The 13,889-nt window shown below is 42.3% G+C and overlaps 1 protein-coding gene and 1 pseudogene across 1 annotated transcript in view; one reads left to right on the top strand and one right to left on the bottom strand.

Moving 5' to 3' along the window:
- The window catches only part of LOC139732500 (methionine synthase-like), a 201,894-nt gene that overhangs the window by 157,567 nt on the left and 30,438 nt on the right, over positions 1–13,889 (top strand). The gene's annotated exons all lie outside the window — the stretch shown is intronic.
- LOC139732498 (uncharacterized) lies at positions 7,775–12,527 on the bottom strand (annotated as a pseudogene).

The raw sequence follows: 13,889 nt of genomic DNA, 5'->3' as shown, positions 1-13,889 counted from the left end.
AGGAAGAACAAAGAGCAGCAGCCGGTGTTGTGAAAGGCTCAAAACCTTTCTCAACTGGTAACTCCCGTCAGTGTCCATATTCGCAGTCACAGTCTCACTATCACCCTTACCGCGGACAGACGGAAGCTAATTACCGTAGAATGAGATCAGCGGGGTGGACCACGCCAACCGTACAGGCTGGGTCGGTACAACGGCCATTTTTAGGCCAGCGTTCGTGGAAGCCACACACTTCCACCCCGATGACCAGACCCAACAAGGGCAGCGACCGACAGAGCCCTCAATACCGGGGGTTTGCGGGGGCCTGCAAGTAACTGAGCATGTTAAACCAACAGTCTCCTCATCCTCTGCAGAGGTGAGTACATGCCCTCTCCTAAATCTTGCTTGTTCGATGGTGGGTGGACGACTGAAAATTTTCTATGACAAATGGAGAAGCCTGTCTTCAGATCCATACATTTTGAATGCTGTCAAAGGATACAAACTCGAATTTGATCCTAATGAATTCCCTACTGTAAGAGGGAAAGAGTTGTATAACTGATCTCGCAGTTCAGAGCTTAACAGTCAAATAGAGGAAGAGATTTCTCGCCTCTTAGCTAAAAATGTGATTGAACTTTGCGAACATGAGAATGGAGAATTCATCTCCAATATTTTCACGAGACCCAAAAAGAATGGTTCCTTACGAGTTATCCTTGATCTTTCTGATCTTAATACAGGCATCCTTTATCAGCATTTCAAAATGGACAACATACATACAGCCTTGTCACTGCTCAGCCCAAATTGCTACATCGCATCTATTGATTTACAAGATGCATACTATTCAGTTCCCGTCCATCCATCATCGAGAAAGTACTTGCGTTTCTATTGGCAAAGTAAACTGTACCAATACAAGGCCCTACCCAATGGTCTCAGCTCGGCTCCCAGACTGTTTACAAAAATACTGAAGCCAGTGTTTGCCCAGCTTAGAACAGAAGGGCATGTAGTTATGGGTTATCTTGATGACACTTTGATAATTGGGAGATCTAAGGATGCTACCCAAAGGGCTGTTTCAGCTACCACTAAGCTTCTAACAGAGCTGGGGTTCTTAATTCATCCTGAGAAGTCAGTACTTAGCCCAGGCCAAGACCTAGAGTTCCTTGGGTTTCATTTGAATACTAGGTCAATGCACATTACTTTGCCAAGGGAAAAACAAGATGACATTTATGAGGTTTGCACCTCCCTCTTATCCCATGCCACCCCATCCATTCGAAAGGTTGCTAGGGTCATAGGGAAAATATTTGCCACGTTCCCTGCAGTACAGTATGGCCCATTGCATTACAGATATCTAGAGAGAGACAAGGTACAGGCACTTAAGGCAGCTCGTGGTCATTTTGATCGGCCCATGACTCTTTCCATGGAGGCACGACATGAATTGATATGGTGGAAAGAACATATTCATGAGTCATTTAATCATGTTGTCAGACAAAAGGTCGATTTGGAGCTACGTACAGATGCTAGTGCAGAGGGGTGGGGTGCTACAGACTTAATCTCTCACACAGGTGGCAGGTGGACCACAGAGGAAGTACATTCAGCTCAAACATCGGGCATTAATTACCTAGAAACACTGGCAGCTGGACTGGTTCTGAAATCCTTCTGTGCAGATAAGAGAAATGTACATGTCCTATTGAGGATTGATAACACTACGGCTGTTGCCTACCTTAATAACATGGGAGGGCTGAAATCAGAAACGTGCAATCAGGTAGTGTTAGACATCTGGCATTGGTGTATAGAACGCAATATATGGCTGTCAGCAGCTCACTTACCTGGGTGCCAGAACAATGAGGCAGACTTCATGTCTAGACACTTTAATGACAGAAAAGAGTGGATGCTAGATAAGAAAAACTTTGAGAAGATTGTGGCTAAGTATGGTACACCAGTAATTGATTTGTTTGCATCCAGACTAAATGCTCAGCTACCTAGGTACGTTTCATGGTTGCCAGATCCCAATGCAGAGTCAGTTGATGCTTTCACACTAGACTGGGGAAAATTTGCACTCTTTTATGCCTTCCCTCCTTTCTGTTTGGTAGCAAAATGCCTACAGAAAATACAAGAAGACAATGCACATGGCCTGCTTGTGGTGCCAAATTGGCCTACACAGGCCTGGTTCCCTCTCTTGACAAGTATGATGAGTGAAGAACCTTTGATCTTGAAAAGAAGCAAATCCTTGCTGACACAACCAGTATCTATGGCTACCCACCCACTCTGCACTAAACTCGATCTTCTTTGTTGCAGGATTGGCGTTCACAGTTCGAGATAAAGGGACTACAGGACAGGACTGTGGACGTGTTGTGTGCATCTTGGAGACTGTCTGCACGCACACAATATGGAACCTACATTAGGAAATGGCAAGAGTATTGCAGACAGGAAACATTGAACAGTCAGTGCACTGCTGTAGAAAATGTTATAGAATTTTTGAGTTGTCTGTTTCATGTACATAAGTTGAGTTACAGTGCTATTAACTGTGCCAGAAGTGCTTTGGCCTCAGTGGTGCTGTTGGAGAACAGCAACTGTACAATTAGTACACATCCTTTGGTGACAAGATTCATGAAAGGTGTATTTCATTTACGAACTCCGCTGCCACGGTACAACCACATCTGGGACGTTAAAATCGTGTTAGATCATCTCCGCAAAATGCCACCAGCCAGTAAGCTATCTTTGTGTGAACTTACTCATAAGCTGTGTATGTTGCTCGCACTCACTTCGGCACAAAGGGCACAGACTTTGTTCTACATTCATATTGATGGCCTGGTTTGGAAGGATAATAGCGTAGAGATTCATGTCAGTGACTTGGTAAAACAGAACAAGACCTCCGACAGAGTAGGCAGTACGACTACTGGATCACTGACAAAGGGAGACGGACGCCGCTTTTGGATTGTATAATGGCTATATTATTCAATCTTCAATCAAAACAAAGATGCAAAAGAATACATTAGCATTCAGGCATTCAGATGAGTACATCATTTGTTGACAATGTATTGTCTTATTGAATGAGTCACTGTTTAACCAATCAATGAGTGACGGTTTCATAGCTTTCCAAATGAGACCGGTATAAGGTTGTGTCATATCTAAATATCAACCAGAAATGTACATCTTCAATGCATCACAATAAATTCAGTTGTGCCTTTATGCATCTCTTTTATGTCAAAGCAATGAAGCTCATTAATATTCATAAGTCTCTCATAAACTTGATTAAATACCTAGAGCTTCTTCCTAACGAAGATGTTCAGATTCACAAATTAATCTTACTTAACTAAAGTCTCATTCCTTATATCATTTTCACATGAGACTTCTAATCTGCTATGTCAATCATAGCTTCAAAATTTTGTTACATCTGACTTCAAATCCAATTCACTTGCTTTATCATGCAATTTGCAATTACACAATGGGCCTGCAATCTTTATATTTGCTTTGAAGATAATTGCCAGGCATTTTGATGCATTGATTAAACCAAAAGGCAAAGAGCTATGACCAGATAACTTGCTACACAGAGCCCTAGTACTATGCGAGCTCTTTACCACAACCGTGCCAAATCTGACAGCACAGCATAACACTGCTTAATCAACCAATCATGATTAAACCTTTTCACAGAAATGTGTGTGAAATATTGCTTTAATTTCACTCCAAATTGAGACTTTTGTGCAAATGAAATAACTAATTTCAGCATGCAATTCTGCACCTTTTTTACCGAAACTAAATTTCTTTGTTTGGAGGACACTTTCAAATTTCTTAGTGCCAAATGTTCACTTCATGACAGTGACCTACTTCTAATAAGCAATATTTCACCCATTTGTGAAATTCATTCATATTTGTCAACTTTAACTAATATATCACACTTCACATGTACAATTTGTAGCATGTTGTGGGCTACATGTTTATAGCTTCATACACACAATTTCTGAACATAAATGTTCATTGTAACATTACACAATTACATGTATGTAGGCACACATATACACATTCATTTCTGTGCAATACTTTGTGTCTTTGTGCTTAATTGCAACATTACTTAATTTAGATCTTCCTTTTGAAAGGACACCAAAGTCATGTTCTGACCATAGGATGTCAAACCAAAACGAACAGCAATTAGCCTACGACAAGCAAACGTAGGCGATACGCAAGGCCACGCCCAGATTCCAAGCGCACCCGAATACGTAGTTCACACCGTACTGTGCGAACGAAAGTTAATCTGTACACTGCGACACAAAGTTTTGCATCGAAATTTACAGCTTTTGCTTTAACTACACATATCGACACTTCAATGACAATATGTTCGATATTTCATGATTTGAACTCACTCTTTGGGCGGCGTTAAACTCGGCCGGAAACACACATTTTGGAGCGTGTAGCCCCCCTGGAAAACGGACTTCTGACTCAGTTCAAAACGTCATGGCTTCTGAGAAATTCCGACGCTATGGTGTCTTTAATCGATCTGAGCAAAAATCAAAATTTCTCAGCAACCCTTGTTTCAATGAAACACACTCCCCCGGCCAAAACTAGGGGTTTTGTAATGTCTATGTCTAATTTCAGACTGATTAACTTTCATACCCTTCTGCGGGGAGAATGACCACTATTTTTGTTATGGGTCTGTTCAGTTCTGAGTCTACAGTTTTGACTTTCACATTCCTGATTTTTCCATCAGGCCCTGGGTAGACATGTACAATTTTGCCTATGGTCCATTTGCCCCTGACCGCCTTGTGATCAGCTACTACGACTACATCTTCAACGCGTACATTTAGTTTTCAGGCATGAGATTTCTCCGCGGATCCGCGGATTTCCGCGGATTTTGAAATTCTGGGGAGAAAATACACAGTCGGGGAAATTTCCGTGATTTTCCTCTTTTTCTTTTTTCTTTTTTTTTGCAGCCACCATATCTCGCCGTGTGTGAATGGTGATTCGAGTGCATTTGTCAGCGGGCAGCTGTGCGATGTTGCATGTTTCATGCGTGAAATGGATGTGAAACGTGCGTGTCGATCAACTTGTAGCTACGGTACTATACTATAGCTTGCAGTGTGGTGTGATATGATGCACACGTGTGTGCGGCTGTAATTGCGTACATTTTATTACGTGTATCATTACTATCAAGGAGCTTCGGCATGCATGCGCTGCCGCAGCATTCAGCGTGATGCGTTGACCGAAAGATCGGTCTGTATCTGTCCGTCGCGGGGAATGTTCCGCGGAGACTGTGTCTCGCTTCACGGATCTCCTCTGTATACGGAGGACAGCGTTATAACTTATGGCAAAATATAAAAGTCCTCCGGACAGACGGATCTTTCTGTCTACGCGATGCGCTGCTTTTGTATCCCGCTGATTACGTTGGCGTGCCCTACATTTGTCATCGTGATTTTGTGGACCGGTGAGAATATTTCTTTCTTCAACGAGAAAATGAAGACCTTCGATAAGGATGTCCTTCGTGTAGCGGATATTGACACAGATGTCTCCAATACAGTAAGTTCAAGTGGCAGTGGTTGGAATATGAAGTTGATCTCCCAGAACCAGTTTCGTCTTCTAACCACGTTAGACCAGCGATTCAATCGACTTCCTCGGCACCTGGAACTTGTGATACATCATCCGCCGCAAGGATTCGCTTTACATTCTGGACTTCATCCAACAATACTTCATTTGCTTGGTCTACATTAGCTGTTTATGGACTTAACCGGGTCTACAAATTGTTGTACCTCCTGTAAGGTATTATAGGCAGTCTAAGGTAGCTGTCGACAGAAAGATCCGTCTGTCCGGAGGACTCTTTTATATTTTGCCATTAACGCTGTCCTACGGAGGGGATCCGTGAAGCCAGACGCAGTCTCCGCGGAACATTCCCCGACGGACAGATACAGACCGATCTTTCGGTCAAAGTTAGCTGTTGCATGGACGTAGAGACGGTCAACAATGCTGAGCTGCATGTATGATGTATTTTCAGCTGTCTTATATACATACATGATTCTCTACTAGTCTAGACTACATTTGTACATGGACCAAGATCAGCATTACTAGTACTTTGCCTGGTCTGCGCACTGTAAACTGTTAATGGACTAAGGTAAAGACAGCCAACAATGGCAATGCTAAGCTGTGATTTATTGTCCCCGCCGAACGAGTTCGAGCAGGGGACTATGAAACGGGCTCCGTACGTGTGTGTGTCCGTGTGTCCGTCCGTCCGTGTGTCCGTCCGTCCGTGTGTCCGTCCGTGTGTCCGTGTGTGCGTCCGTGTGTGATCAAAATCTTCAATTTGCTACTTCTCTGTCATTTATGAGCCAATTTTGATTCTGTTTGCTTTATATGATAGCACTACATGGGAGCTTTGAAACTTCTACACAGAATTTCAGTCGTGACCTTTGACCTTGACCTTTGACCTATATTGTACATTTTGCTACAAAATGCTACTCCTTCGCCATTTCTAACCCGATTTCGATTCCGTTTGCTTTATGTGATGGCACTAGGTGAGGGCTTCAAAGCTTCTACACAGAATTTTGACCTTTGACTTCTTTGACCTTTGACCTTGATTTTTTGACCTATATTGTACATTTTGCTACAAAATGCTACTCCTTCGCCATTTCTAACCCGATTTCGATTCCGTTTGCTTTATGTGATAGCACTAGGTGAGGGCTTCAAAACTTCTACACAGAATTTTGACCTTTGACTTCTTTGACCTTTGACCTTGATTTTTGACCTATATTGTACATTTTGCTACGAAATGCTACTCCTTCGCCATTTTTAACCCGATTTCGATTCCGTTTGCTTTATGTGATGGCACTAGTTGAGGGCTTCAAAACTTCTACACAGAATTTTGACCTTTGACTTCTTTGACCTTTGACCTTGATTTTTGACCTATATTGTGCATTTTGCTACAGAATGCTACTCCTGCGCCATTTCTAACCCGATTTCGATTCCGTTTGCTTTATGTGATAGCACTAGGTGAGGGCTTCAAAACTTCTACACAGAATTTTGACCTTTGTCTTCTTTGACCTTTGACCTTGATTTTTGACCTATATTGTACATTGGCTACAAAATGCTACTCCTTCGCCGTTTCTAACCCAATTTCGATTCCATTTGCTTTATGTGATGGCACTAGGTGAGGGCTTCAAAACTTCTACACAGAATTTTGACCTTTGACTTCTTTGACCTTTGACCTTGATTTTTTACCTATATTGCACATTTTGTTACAAAATGCTACTTCCGGCGGGGACATATGTTACGCACCGCGTAATTTCTACTTTTCCTTGTTTTAATTTTTTTTTGTACCCGTATGAACTGAATCCAGCAAGACGTCACCTGGGTGTACATTACTGTGATTTATTATGTCCTCACATTTGAGTAGGTCCTAGGTATAACAGTTAAGCATACTTTTCCTTCCTTTAGATTTTGCAAGTGTCATTCATGAGTTCAATTATCACAATGTTTCTCTGTAAAATGTACCTCATAACAATAGTAAATTTCAGTTGTAAAATGCATTAAAATGAGTTTTTTCATACCTTGAATTTCAAAAAGTCCTCACTGTGCGAGGGGGGACACCCCCCTCCCACACCCTCCCCCCGCTCGGTCGCTACGCTCCCTCGCAAACTCTCTCCTCTTTTTTCCACTTTTCTCTGTCTCATGCCTGAGTTTTTCGGTGTTCCATTTGCGTCTTGGAACCAACAATGGGAAAACGTCTCTATTCCAGATTTTCCAGAATCCGTTCACTATCTGTTGCACGAATTCTACCCTACGCCTGGGATCTTTTGTTTCTCTGAATGGACCCTGTGCTACCCTAGAAGATGATCTTCCCAATAGTCTATCGTTAGGACACAAATAGGCACCATCATCCGGGTCGTTTGGTGCCCTACCGATTGGTCTTTGATTGATCAAGTTTGCGACTTCCTGTAAGCAAGTGTGTAGTTCGAAAGGTGTCAGAGCTTGATTTCCAATTGTCTTTTTTAGTGCGATTTTGCAGCTTTTCACAAGCGCCTCTGCACACCCGTTTTGGTGGGGTGCTTGTGGTGTTATGAATCTCCATTCTATTCCTCGTTCAGCGCAGAAGTCCTTTAATTGCTGATCATCCCAACCTTGCACCATTTCGCGAAGTTCTCTCTCTGCACCCACAAATTGGGTACCATTGTCACTGTAAATGCAGGCTGGCTGTCCTCTTATCGCGAAGAATCTGCGAATTACTTGCAGAAACTCTGCTGTTGAACAATCAGTGGCTAATTCCAAATGTACGGCTCGAGTATAGAGACATGTAAATAACACCCCATAGTGTTTTGTCGTTTTGTTTCTACCTATCTTTACCTGAACTGGTCCAAAATAGTCGCAGGAACAATAGTGAAACGGCGGTGTGAACGGGGCTACTCTTTCTTGTGGCAAATCTGACATTTTCTGCATTTCAACCTTGTGCTCGATTGACCGGCATTTCACACACCTATACTTGATTGTTTTTGCCAGTCTGTTCACCCCTATAATCCAATATCTCTACCTGACTTTCGCAGCTGTTGAGGCGACTCCATCATGTCCCTTTTCATGGAAATAGCGTGTGATGAGATACGATATTGGATGCTTGTGTGGAAGGAGAACTGGATGTTTATCTTCGTATGACATTGAGCCTCTGTCTGCTCGACCACCTACACGAATTACATTCTGCTCTATGAATGGGCTTACTGATTTCAGCTCCGCGGATTTCAGTTTGCTGTGCAGTGATTTCTGAGCATGTTTGATCCAATATGTCTCTGCGTTTTCCAGCTCACTTGGCATCAACGATACCTCTGCGTCTGAGATGTTGTTTGGATTTTTCTGGACTCTGGATTTCAACTTATGCACGAATCTCAGCACATAAGCAGTGACGCGTACTAATTTTCTCCAAGTTGGAAATTTAGAACAGTCAATCATCTCAATTTCTGTCACATGAAGAACTCGTTTCACTCTACATCCTTCTTCTGCGACTGCAGCCTGATCCACATCTCCACTTTCAGTAGGCCATTGTTCCTCTGGCAAACACAAAAATGGTGGCCCATGCTTCCATCTACCTTCAAGCTCGTTGACACTTACACCCCTTGAAATGTCGTCTGCGGGATTCAATGGGCCTGGTATGTGTCTCCATTGCATGGGGTCTGAGTTAGTCTGAATTTCACCAATTCTTGCTGAAACAAATGGCTTGAAGGCCCTGGCTTGGCTCCTAATCCAAGACAATGCAATCATACTGTCTGTGAGAAAGATTGTTTTTTCTACTTCTGTTTTGAGTTCCCTCATAATGGTTGCATTGAGTCTGGTTGCCATCACTGCGGCTTGTAGTTCCAACCTCGGTATTGTAAGTCTCTTCAATGGAGCGACTCTGGATTTGGCAGTCACAAATGTAGTAGCAAATTGACCGTTGCTGAGTTGCCACCTCAAATAGGCACACGTTCCGAATGCATTTTCAGAGGCATCCGAAAAGACACACAATCTTGGTTTTTCCACTGCTGCGGGCGGGGTTAGACATCTTTCTAAAGCAACTTTGTCCAAATTGCTCATCTCTGCAAACAATGCTAACCATCTGGATTCTTCTTCTGTAGACAACTGTTCATCCCAGCCAACACCTAACTCCCATACTCTTTGCATGTTGATCTTCGCTTTGACTAGGAATGCAGCTGCAAATCCCAGAGGATCAAAGATCTGTGCTACACGACCAAGAACTTTCCGTTTTGTCAGATTTGTTACAGTCTCTGTGGGCTTTACCTTGTGTGACAAGGTAACGGTTTCTTTGTGCCATACTACACCCAACACCTTCTCCTCGTTTGTTGCTTCCAACAAATTAGCTTCTTTCTTTTCCGGTGGGTGACTGTCTTTCAGTTGCTCGTTGGATGACCAACCCTTGACTTTGAAACCTCCTCGTGCTAACACGATATCTAACTCTTCGGTCAGCTGAACAGCTTGCTCTCTTGATGACACCGAAAAGCAAATATCGTCCATGTAAGTGTCGTTTCGGATAATGCTTGCTGCTTCCGGATAAGAAATTTGACTTTCTTCTGCTGTCTTGTGTAGCGCTATCTGAGCCATTGCTGGTGATGGTTTGTCTCCAAATGTGAACACCGTTTTCACATACACATCTGGCTGCCTGTCTGCCTTCATATTTCTCCATAGATACCTGTGAACATGCTGGTCCCGCTCTGGAATGAGTACCCTATGATACATCTTTGATATGTCACCGATTACTGCTACTGCGCTTTCCCTGAAACGAAGAAGTACTCCCAGCATGTTATTTAGCAGGTCTGGTCCTTTCAGCGAATAATCATTCAACACATGTCCCTGAAAGTTTGCTGATGCATTGAACACGATTCTCACAGGCATGCTCTTTTTTTCTGGCCGGATGACAGCATGATGTGATACATAATGTATAGGCCCCTTGAATGTAGACAATTCCTCTTCAGACAGCTTGCGTGAAAAACCCATTTCCACCATTTCGTTCATCTGTTCATCATACACCTTTACATAGTCACTATTTCTTGCTAGTCTTTTTTCAGTTGACTGTAGAATTTTCTCTGCTTGTACGTGATTGTCTGGCAGCTGGTTAGGGTCCATTCGCCATGGGTACGGAGTCATCCACTGGTTTCCTTTCTTTTCACACGAGTTGTAGATGATGTCATACTTGTCCTTTTCTGTTTTGCTCATGTTACATGTTGATGGTTTGCAATCACAGGTGTGCTGCACCCCCATGGTTTCCACGTTCCAGAAATCTGACAGGTCCACTGGTGATGCGAGTTGAACGTGAAGTACCCTGCCAGCAGACGAAGACCGGGTGGCTCCGAACACAACCCAACCTATGGGAGACTTTCTTGCTATTATAGGCCCTGCTTGACGTGTTTCACCTGCGTGCATATTTGCATGATCTATGCCTATCAACAGGTCAATTTGACCCCCACTATGGTGTAAATTTTCAAGATTGATCTTCAACGCTTTCGAAACAAGGATTAGATTCACTTCATTTACATCACTGATAGAAGGCAAAGCTACTGCCCTGATGACAAAGGTTTGAGATTTATCATCAAGTCCTCTTACTGGTACCTTATACATGTTAGTTTCATTTACTGTTTCTTCTTCACCTCCTATTTTCTTTACTGTTATGCAAGTTCTTGTCCCTTGGAGGTTAAGCTGATCCGCCATAGCTTGATGTGTGATGCTGACTTGGGAACCGGTATCCAGCAGAACGTTTCCCACAGCTGTGCATTGATTACCTATTATTCTTGCTTGCAGAACTGGAAGGAGTGCCTCTTTCTGTAGTGCCTCATCTGCTACGAGAGAGACGTTGGATGCTACTGTCACGTTGGCCCTTTGTTCCTGTACCTTTTCTTCAGAATGTAGGAGAGGATGGTGATAATATTTGCATTGGTTCTCAGTACATTGTTTTCTCCTCCTACAAGTGCTCATTCTGTGATCACGTCCTGCTTTCTTGAGACAGCTTAAACAGGCGTTGTTGTCTTTCATTAACTTGAGTCTTTCTGGTTGCTTCATTGCGAGAAGTTTCTTGCATTGATCTACCCAATGTGTGTCTGTCTGACATAACCAGCATTTTGGCGGAAGCTTTTGCGGTAGAGGCGACTCTGACTTGTCAGTTTTGATGTGGTGGATTTGGTGACTTGACTTCGATCTGACAGGTGCTGTTGCTCGGATTCTTGCAGTCATCTCTCCTGTCATCCAGTCTATGAGCGTTGAAACTGTTGGTTCTGGATCTTCCAGTGAATTAAGGTGTCTAAACCAAACTTTCTTGTCCTCCATATGGAGCTTCTTTTCAATTACTGCCAGCATTTGAGCATTGTCTATGTCACCTGCACGGCCAACATCTTTCAGCGTGTTGTAGCTACGTAGGACTAGCTGAGTTAACTCACAGAACCGGGCATCTTCTCCTTCTCGTAGTGGACGAAATGCACTAATGTCATTTATTACTGCATCACTTAAAAAATGCTGGTCCCCATACACAGCATCAAGGAGCTTCCATGCTGCTTTCTGGTCGCTTATTCCCCTCAGTATTTCTGCTGGTTTGCCTTCTAAACAACTGCGGAGTAGGGTGATAACATCTTGATCTGAGTACGACTTGGAAAGATGCAGAAAGTCTGCCTTGAAAATGTTGTATTCCCTAACTCACCTTTGAATTTTGGTAATTTCAGTTTTTCTATCCTGAAGTTTGCTGTTGTTGGTACTGATGAACTGGGAGGGGGCTGTGTTTCAGGAGGGGGAGATGCTGATGCTGATGCTGTTGCTGTTGCTGGTTGCTGCTCTAAAAACTGGTTGCATCTGATTTGTAGCTTGATGAATTCACTATGCACTTCCTCCATCCATTCTTCTTCTGTTTCAAACTGCTTATCATCTTCAATAGTTTCTGCAAACTGTTCATGTGCAGTTTGAACTTGGTCAAAGGCTGACTGCGCCTGCTTAAATGCTTCCTTCACTTCACTGGCTGGCCGGCTGGCATCTATGACTGCGGTTACGGCGTTGCTACACCTAGTGAACCTTCCTTTGGCTCCACGGCGTTTGAGTTTCAAGGTTTTCTCATCCATCTTAGCGGTAGTGAAGAACTGAAGCGGTAGTGAAGAACTGTAGACTGCTCGGTGGTGACCCCTGGTTACCTCAGAAATGAATTGTTGGATCACTGACAAAGGAAGACGGACGCCGCTTTTGGATTGTATAATGGCTATATTATTCAATCTTCAATCAAAACAAAGATGCAAAAGAATACATTAGCATTCAGGCATTCAGATGAGTACATCATTTGTTGACAATGTATTGTCTTATTGAATGAGTCACTGTTTAACCAATCAATGAGTGACGGTTTCATAGCTTTCCAAATGAGACCGGTATAAGGTTGTGTCATATCTAAATATCAACCAGAAATGTACATCTTCAATGCATCACAATAAATTCAGTTGTGCCTTTATGCATCTCTTTTATGTCAAAGCAATGAAGCTCATTAATATTCATAAGTCTCTCATAAACTTGATTAAATACCTAGAGCTTCTTCCTAACGAAGATGTTCAGATTCACAAATTAATCTTACTTAACTAAAGTCTCATTCCTTATATCATTTTCACATGAGACTTCTAATCTGCTATGTCAATCATAGCTTCAAAATTTTGTTACATCTGACTTCAAATCCAATGCACTTGCTTTATCATGCAATTTCCAATTACACAATGGGCCTGCAATCTTTATATTTGCTTTGAAGATAATTACCAGGCATTTTGATGCATTGATTAAACCAAAAGGCAAAGAGCTATGACCAGATAACTTGCTACACAGAGCCCTAGTACTATGCGAGCTCTTTACCACAACCGTGCCAAATCTGACAGCACAGCATAACACTGCTTAATCAACCAACCATGATTAAACCTTTTCACAGAAATGTGTGTGAAATATTGCTTTAATTTCACTCCAAATTGAGACTTTCGTGCAAATGAAATAACTAATTTCAGCATGCAATTCTGCACCTTTTTTACCAAAACCAAATTTCTTTGTTTGGACACTTTCAAATTTCTTAGTGCCAAATGTTCACTTCATGACAGTGACCTACTTCTAATAAGCAATATTTCACCCATTTGTGAAATTCATTCATATTTGTCAACTTTAACTAATATATCACACTTCACATGTACAATTTGTAGCATGTTGTGGGCTACATGTTTATAGCTTCATACACACAATTTCTGAACATAAATGTTCATTGTAACGTTACACAATTACATGTATGTAGGCACACATATACACATTCATTTCTGTGCAATACTTTGTGTCTTTGTGCTTAATTGCAACATTACTTAATTTAAATCTTCCTTTTGAAAGGACACCAAAGTCATGTTCTGACCATAGGATGTCAAACCAAAACAAACAGCAATTAGCCTACGACAAGCAAACGTAGGCGATAC

This window comes from Diadema antillarum, unplaced genomic scaffold (genome assembly GCF_040938485.1).
Source record: "Diadema antillarum isolate AM-2024a unplaced genomic scaffold, OU_Dant_1.0 seq00000428_RagTag, whole genome shotgun sequence".
Taxonomy (NCBI): domain Eukaryota; kingdom Metazoa; phylum Echinodermata; class Echinoidea; order Diadematoida; family Diadematidae; genus Diadema; species Diadema antillarum.
The sequence above is the reverse complement of the archived record's forward strand: the minus strand, read 5'-3'. Positions and strand labels throughout refer to the sequence as shown.